Source organism: Sipha flava, unplaced genomic scaffold, assembly GCF_003268045.1.
Source record: "Sipha flava isolate LNK unplaced genomic scaffold, YSA_version1 0_pilon_pilon, whole genome shotgun sequence".
Classification (NCBI taxonomy): domain Eukaryota; kingdom Metazoa; phylum Arthropoda; class Insecta; order Hemiptera; family Aphididae; genus Sipha; species Sipha flava.
Genome location: NW_020271713.1, coordinates 1,076,898 through 1,085,880, shown reverse-complemented (window position 1 = coordinate 1,085,880; position 8,983 = coordinate 1,076,898). Strand labels below are relative to the sequence as shown.

General features: G+C 23.9%; 1 non-coding gene across 1 annotated transcript; it reads left to right on the top strand.

The window, feature by feature from the left end:
- The first annotated feature begins 858 nt into the window (after positions 1-858).
- Trnar-acg lies at positions 859-931 on the top strand. The gene has a single exon. It is a non-coding gene; the product is annotated as a tRNA-Arg (tRNA).
- The last annotated feature ends 8,052 nt before the right edge of the window (positions 932-8,983 follow it).

Genomic DNA, 8,983 nt, shown 5'->3' with positions numbered 1-8,983 from the left:
AGGCGAACTAGATCACTGATATATGTAACACGTTTTCGCACTTTTAAAATTCGTAATTCGTAAATTAATCTCTTTGAAGTCAAAATTGAAAATGTTCAAAAAACAAATACCTAGTCTTACATCGGCCTATGTAGAGGTGCTAACTGCAGCCCTTATTTTTCTTAAAAATCTGTACTACACATTTGTTAATATACAATGATGCAGAGCCCCTCTCTCTACCGCCTTCCATATAATTATGATTTATAATACAATGTCAGTAATAGTTATTTTTATCAATCAAATTGCACATTATAACTACCAATCTGTTATTATATTTCATACTGAAAATAAACTATTGCCTGTTATGAATCTGAAAACTATTTATAAATTATTTATTCCGTTGAGAGATACATATTTTAAAATTGAATAGGTAGATATATTTAAGTTCTCATCGGCTGTCTTGCTTAAACTAGCTTCCTGAAAAATACCTTCATAGAAGTGTTAGTTATAAGAACTCGGTAGGTACACACTTCTCGAATCCGTAGCGCACTCTACACACTTTGTGCCGGTTAGTCCGTATCCGGCATCGTCTCGGAACCGATAATATTTTTCAAAGATTGGCTCGGCACGATACATCATTATAACGTCGGCATTGAATTAATCGCGTATACTTGTGCCTGGTGAATAATACATAGTTTATCTAATGATCTTGTTGCGGTCATTGAAAACATGTATTCACCTGGTAAAACGCAAATTGAAAGTTTTTCAACATTTAGTTAAGAAATTTTAGACGATACGACTTTTCATTTAAAAATAACACGAAAAAATCGCCGCCGTAAAACGACTTATATTAAATGAAAATGCTCATTTCATACAACCGGCCCTGTGGCGCAACGGATAACGCGTCTGACTACGGATCAGAAGATTCCAGGTTCGAATCCTGGCAGGGTCGACTAAAAATTTTTGGCAGTTTTTTTTACATTTTCAAAGGTTAACATTTTTTATATAATGGGAACGACATAATAACGTTCATTTTTCCGACAAAATTTTAAATTATTTCCGTTTAAACAACGATTAAAAAGTAACAATAACACGTAAAATGTTTTTAGTAAAAACATATTTTATACACAATGCTTTATTCTGAGATATTATTTGATGTATTTTTAAATCTCGAGTGCCTTAGTTTTGAAAATTATGACATCACGCAGGTTTAACATGACAATTAAAAATTACAAAAAAATATTTCTTCATATGCGTACCGTCGATCGAACGTCCGCGAAACACTGGTTAATGTGATGTAAATAGTAAAAAAAATGCTAATCTGTTGACCATAATCATTCAAACTCATAGATAAAATATTTTTTTATCGTAGTATGTTTCTACTCTCTGACCAAATTTCCAACAAAATGTATTCGAATCCTCTATGGATTTTGAAGAATTATGGAATATAATACTTGAAATTAAATTGCGAAACATCGGAAATAAAGACAATAAGTAAAATAAGTTTAAATTGCTATATTTTATAGAATATGATTATTTTTTGATATTTATAGCTAAACCGTAAAGACAATCGCTTAAATTAAGCGCACAATAAAAATAAATATCAAACTTTAATATCTTATACATCCAGTGAAGAAAATACAAATCACTACATCATTACATTATGGTTTAGTTTAAATAATTAATTTAAAAATGTAAACACAAACATTTTTATATAGCTTTATAATAAGTATTGATTATGATCGATTTTTGTATTAATAATGATAAATAAATAATTCAAAAGATTATTTATTTCACAAAACGAGTGGACAAACAAACTATAAAAATGCAATACAAGAAATAACATTTACGACTTAGAGCGATCGTGGATTCAAAACCAAATTAAATTAGGTGCGATAAATATAAAAATATTCGTTTTTGTAGAATTAAATGTTTTTCTAGTTTGGATCCATTAAAATACTTATTAAACACGGTTTTGTGGCGTAGCCAATGTTCAATTATTTTTTTTACATATATTTATTAGCAGGCATAAAATAATGGTCATAAAATAAATAAATTAATAAAATGTATTTAAGTAAATATTTTTTATATATAATTTAACATGAGAGCCAAGTGTTGAATGTTTTTTAGGTTAAAACGAATAGCATATAAAATAGCCAATGATTTTGTGGGATTAATTATAGCCGTTGAGTGTGAAATTAATTAATGCAATTAAAATATTATTCGTAAAATGTGTGTTAATACAAAACAGTATGGTAAAAAATGTTAAATGCCAATAGTTCATAGATGTGAAAATAAAACATTAAACAAATCTGGTATCGATAGGTGATTTTTTTGATTAAAATATAATAATTGAATTAGTATACAATAACTATTGTTATCGCGATTTCCATGTTATCGTATAGAGATATAATTTTTCTTCTCCTTCGGTTTTATACAAGACTTTCAGGCCCATCGTCGCAACAATTTCATTTCATTATCCGATCTTCTCTGTCAATTACAGTCTCCTCTGCGTTTCTTATACCCAATACTAGAGAGCCTTGATATATAATTAATTTATATCAAGGCTCTCTACCCAATACCCTCACATCTTCAGAGATATAATACGATAAACTTATTATCTGCATTATCACTGACAAGCAAAAATAGTATAAATTAGTGATGGAAAAATCGAGCGACTTCGACAATCAAAAGAATTTAACAATCGAGAGATTCTCTCGAAAAAAACCTCTGTCAATTTAGTAGTTACAAGTTAGCAGTTTAGTACCTATTGGCTAGGGATGTTAAACTGCTATTTTTTTTTTATACCATCTGATAATGCTATTGTTATTTTATAATAACAGCTGATAATACGAGATTTATTATATAACGCTCATCTTTAATTTTAAATTTGGTATTTTAATAGCAGCATATGTATATTATAGTAAATAGCAGTAATAACAGTCATTATTTATGATTATTTTAAAACAATCATTATTTTTTGTTAAAGGCTCATGCCGCTCAGGGCCTTGTCCGACTAACGGTATAAATTGTTTCACTGGCCATTGACGTTTGATTTACATCGTTTCCTATTGTGAGCACGGTTATCTACTAGTTACTAGTTTCAATCATCTCAAATTGACAACGAGTGGTTTTGATAAGAGAGGAATTCACTTGAAAAAAGCTCTCGGTTAATTTAGTAGTTACTTTCAATTGATTTCGATTTACTCGATAATTTTATCAATACTTTTATAAATAAATAAATAATTTTATCAAAAATAATTAATCAAACGAGTATTTCCTCTTAATTGTTCACACCACTAGTAGATTTATAAATCAACCAAAAAATTCCTATATCGTTTGAAAACTAAATATTCTTAAATACGTCCTTAGACGAAATAATATTTTAAATTTTCAAATGGAAAAGCTCTACTTTCATTCTACAATAAGCGTATGCAATCCAATCATTAATCATTAACAAAATAGGTAATTTTCAAAACATTCAATTTAAAAATATTTATTATATTTCATACATGAATAACATTTTTTTTTTTAAATTGGTGATTTTAGTGTTGTATAAAGTAATAAAAAAATACTCAATTCACAAATAAATATTATTTTAGCATTTAATTATTCAAATATTTAAAGTACAAATAAATAATGAAAATGTTATTGTTGGTCATTAAATAAAATAGTTTTTTAAATTATCCAAAGATGATATATATATATAATTTAATAAATAATACTATGTTGTAATTAAAATATTTAGTTAATTTTTCTTTGTAAAGTGTATCATTAAAATTTGATATGAAAATTGAATATATTTAGATTTGAAGCAAAAGATGGAAATTATATTTCGTAGAATTAAATTATTAATTTTTTATATGCGTATCCACACAATATTTTAATTTTTTAGTTGCTCAATTTATTCATGTTAATAAAGTAACTAAAAAATATAGTGTCAAAATGATGATAGAACCTGAATAGAAATTAATATCAATACTAATATATAATGATTTAGTTAACACCAAAGTTTATAACTTATATGCTTATAGCACTAAAAATATTAAAATATGTACCTGCCAAGGAATGGCCTTAAAAATATAAACACAACCAAAATTGAAATTTTTAACTAAAGACTGGATTTATATGTTTTTAGATATCATTACTGGGTCTATGCAGTTGTATGAGAGTAAAAAATGTGAACGATGTGTTCAATTCTGACTTTATAAAAAAAAGTTTATTTTGCATATTTGAGAATTTTTCATAGATTAGAGAATATTGAGCCCATTTAGCATATTTTAGAATATTTATGTGTCATCGTTGGAGATTGTACAAACTACTATCTGCAAACTAACCAATATACCTGGTGAAAAGAGTAACATAATAAAAACTACAGTATCTCAATTATGTCAAAAATTTTTTCTTTAGAAAGTAAATATTTACCATTGTACGCACCAAAGATATATTGTTTTTTTTTTATACATATCTATACCTATATTATTATTTTATATCTAATATTAAATTATTATTATTTAAGGATTACCTTTTGTTAACTAATTTATTTTTATTTTATTATATTTTAATATTTATGATTATTTGTAATTTTTGTCATATTGTGACTATAGTGTTAATACAACATTTAGTTAATATATACCAAAGGAATATTTTTTTTTATTTTATTACTTTAGACTATATTGCTACATTTTTACTACATTCCTACTCTTACTGAAGTACAATAGTATTCTATTATAAAATGCAACTACGTATATACCTCACAATTAAAAAAATGGCAAAATGTGTATTAAAGCATATATTGATGTTTGTTGATTATTTTTACATAATTTTGAGTATTTTTATATATTTTTAAGATTTTTAAAAGAATATAATGAGAATATTTGAAGGTTTTTTAGAGAATATTAGATATTATATATTATTATTATTATTATATTATATAATATATATTAGATCATATTAAAGGTTTTTTAAGATAATATAAATGTTGTCTTTATTTATAACCAATAGAGGGAAAAAAATTAATTTGTTTAAAAATTATTAAACATGCATTGCCAAATTTAACTAAATCATTAAATTAAGTAAATTATTATAATTCCATGATTTAATTGTAAGTATTATAAAAATTATTTATATATTAATCTAAGTTTCAATTTATATATCAAATATTATAATGCCGAGCACTGATTATTAAGTTGTAGAAATAGTAATTACAATACACACGACCATTATGTTTGTGCAAGTTTTACTCTTGATTACTCTTGATTACTCTTGATAACTCTTCATTACTTTAAGGTTCAATTTTATTATATATATATATATATATATATATATATATATATATATATTACCATAGATAATCATATGCTATGATTTTTTTCACAGCTATTTAATTTGACATGAAATATATTAAATTTGTAATTCATATGGATTATTTTTATTGCAAAATGCCAACCAAATTCCAAATTTTCTTATACTAAATAAATATAGTATATAATATGTGGTCAAATAGTGATAGTATTCAATCTAATTACAATTAATAATACAATAAAATAAATCAAAAAATTAGTAAATGGTTAATACTCGTAACTAATTATACAATGAATTTTTTATTTGAAACTGGTTGTACAGTACAAATATCTTAACATTCAAGATTACGTATTTTATTTATTTCTATATATAGAAATAAATAAATAAATAAAAAAACCAAATTTAATTAAATTTAATTTAAATAAAAAAAAACTTGTATATATTGTTTGTTGGAATATTAATAAATATTATTATTATTCTTATCATAATTTTAATAATAATAATATTTATTTATTTTCCAACAAACAATATATACAAGTTAAATTATTAAATAACATATTTTTGTTGGATCACCTCCAAAGCCAAAGGCTGTGCTGGAGGTGAGAGTTCATGAAATTACAATATTAAATAAACATATCAAGAATATAACATAAGAGAGAATAAATAAATAAATAAATAAATAAGAAAGTAATAGTGAAGTTACCTACTTTACAATTATAAAAACTTAAATATAAACTATAAGCAATTTTAATCAATCTTAGGTATTTAAATCTAAAGACAAATGTTTTATTTTTAATTGTATAAAATTATTAAATTCATGAATGCAAATTTTTTGTTTAAGACAAAGATTAGTAAACACATAATATGATCCCGATTGACAAAAAGCAGTTCTTAATTTAGGCAGAGTTACATTAATATCTTTAACAAATCGTGTGTTATTATTATGTGTAGGAGTACTAATTGTGTTAATATATTTAAAAACAACCGCAAAAACAAGCATTATATGAAGAGACTTAATATTTAAGATTTTACATTAATTATATAAAAAAGTTGTTCGAAAGAGTCTTGGCTTATTGATGATATATTTTACAAGACACTCTAATATTATATGTAATTTTTTAATATGAGTTTGATAGGTGTTACCCCAAAATGCTATACCATAAGACACTATTGATTGTACAAGAGATTTATAAACTATTGTTTTAACATTAACAGATAAAATATTTTTCAATCATTTAAATATGTAATAGAATTCTTGAACCAACTTTATTAATTTATCTATATGGGTATTCCATTTTAAGAGTTCATCAAAATGTATACCTAGATATTCTACAGAGGCTGTTTTATTATAGGACAGATACAATTATTTACTTCTCTTTTACAAGATACAGTGTGTAAAATTAATTTATCAAAGTTTAAGTTATTATTATTATTTTTTATTCTAAAATGTATTAAGTTGAATTTGGTAAAATTTAGTTGTAATTAATTATTATCCAGCCAATTCTTAGTTAAATTAATACCTATATCAGCTTCATGTTTTAGTTTATGTAGACAAGAGTTACTAACAAGGAAAACCGTGTCATCAGCAAAACACAAAATCTTACCTCCTACATTTTGGCTAAGCAAACCATTAATGTATAATATAAAAAGTAGTGGTCCAAGAACAGTCCCTTGAGGTACAGAATAATTAACTAACAGGTCATTACTATAAACGTCATTAATTTTAACCTTTTGGTTTCTATTACTAATAAATGATTCTAATAGTTTTAATGGAATTCCTCTTATTCCACAGTATTCAAGTTATTTTAACAATAAATTATGATCTACAGAATCAAAAACTTTTTTCAAGGCTACAAATATACCAACATATTTTTTTAAATCAAGATTGTCATACATAAATTTAGTAGCATAATATAATGCATCATTTGTAGATAAATTATATCTGAAACCAAATTGTTTGTCATTAAAAAATGTATGTTCACTTAGGAAGTTAACAAGTTTGGTTTTAATACATTTTTTAGAAGCTTAGCGATAGTCAATGTAAGAGTGATTGGTCTATAATTATTACAACTTCTTATATCTTCTGGTTTATAAAGCGGAATAACTATTGATTTTTTAAACCCAGAAGGAAATTCATCTTTTGAAAAGCATTTAGTGAAGATAATAGTTAAGGGTAAAGATATATTAGTTGGATCATACTACTTATTTCCATAGGGTCAATAGGGCTTAGAAAAACTAAAAATATTAGCAAGTTCTTTTTAGATTTCTCTAATGATTATTTGTTTATTAAGTTTAGTATTAGAAGCTATTTTTAAAAGATCCCACACTTTTTTAATATTATTGCCTGATAATTAAATTTGTGTTTTATAGTATGCATTTCTAACAATTTTTTTTAAGTTATTTAGTATATTTCTATAAACAATATTACATTTTCTATAAGCATTATAAGGTTGGCGCCTCAGTTAATTATACATGTTTTCTCTTACTCTAATAGACGTAATAAGACCTAGAAAAATCCACGATTTTAACTTGCACTTTTTAATATTATTCATTCTTTTAGTATATGTAAAAAAATTAGTAGATGCTAAAATGAAATCATTGATTTTATTATTGAAAATATCAATAGATATATGAACATTTTTATCATCTAGTAGGTTATTCCAATCTTTAATTCTAATTAAAATCAATTGTTTTAAATTCAATATTAAAATTGTTAGCCATAGTTTTTTGAATATTTAAATCATCAATATTAATATTTAAGATTAAACTAAAATGGTCAGTAACACTACTATGTAACACATAATATGATACTTCTTTAATATTAACATCTTTTACAAATATGTGATCGATACATGTTCTAGAATGACTTTTAATTCTGGTAGGATAATTACAAGCAGAGTAAAAATTATTGCTGTATAAGATATTCATATAATCAACTGTTTCATTATTATTTGATAATATATAATATTTATATCACTACATAAGATTTGATTATAGTTTTGATTATATTGTGATAAATAATCATTAAGAGATAACAAACATTTTTCCAAAATATAACTAGGTGATCTATATAGACCGGTCAGATAAAATAGTGAGTTACTTTTATCTAGTGATGTGAGTTTGTATTATACAGTAGTATAAAACTGTATTATACAAGATATTATACACATGTTATAAAATTATTTTATACAGACAGTATAAAAAAAATGAAAGCGTTATTTTTAGTTTTTAGTAACTCAACTATTTATTTTTTAGTTGTACTTATAGAATAGTTCTCCAATAAAGTACAGTATTATTATAAAAATTAAAAATATACAATATTATTGTAAACGTGTTAATTTAGAATTCAGGTGTTAAAAATTACTAAAATTAATTTATTGTACTATTATAATATTCCAATATTATTAATTTATTGGTACAATGAGATAGTATATAACTATAAAAGTATTAAGTATAGTTTTATCTTTATTTCTATTTAAAAAATATGTATTTCTATGTATAAAATACATACGTATGCTACCTATATCATAATTGCAAATCCATAGCATGACTTTTATTTGGTGAATTTGGTGAACAATTCTTGTATTTTGTGTTTTTTTAATTTTTTCTAACTTTTTAGCCAATTTTTTCAATTATTTAATTTTAAAATAATTTATACATCATAATTAACAATGGGATGATAACCTTTGTTAAATTCCTT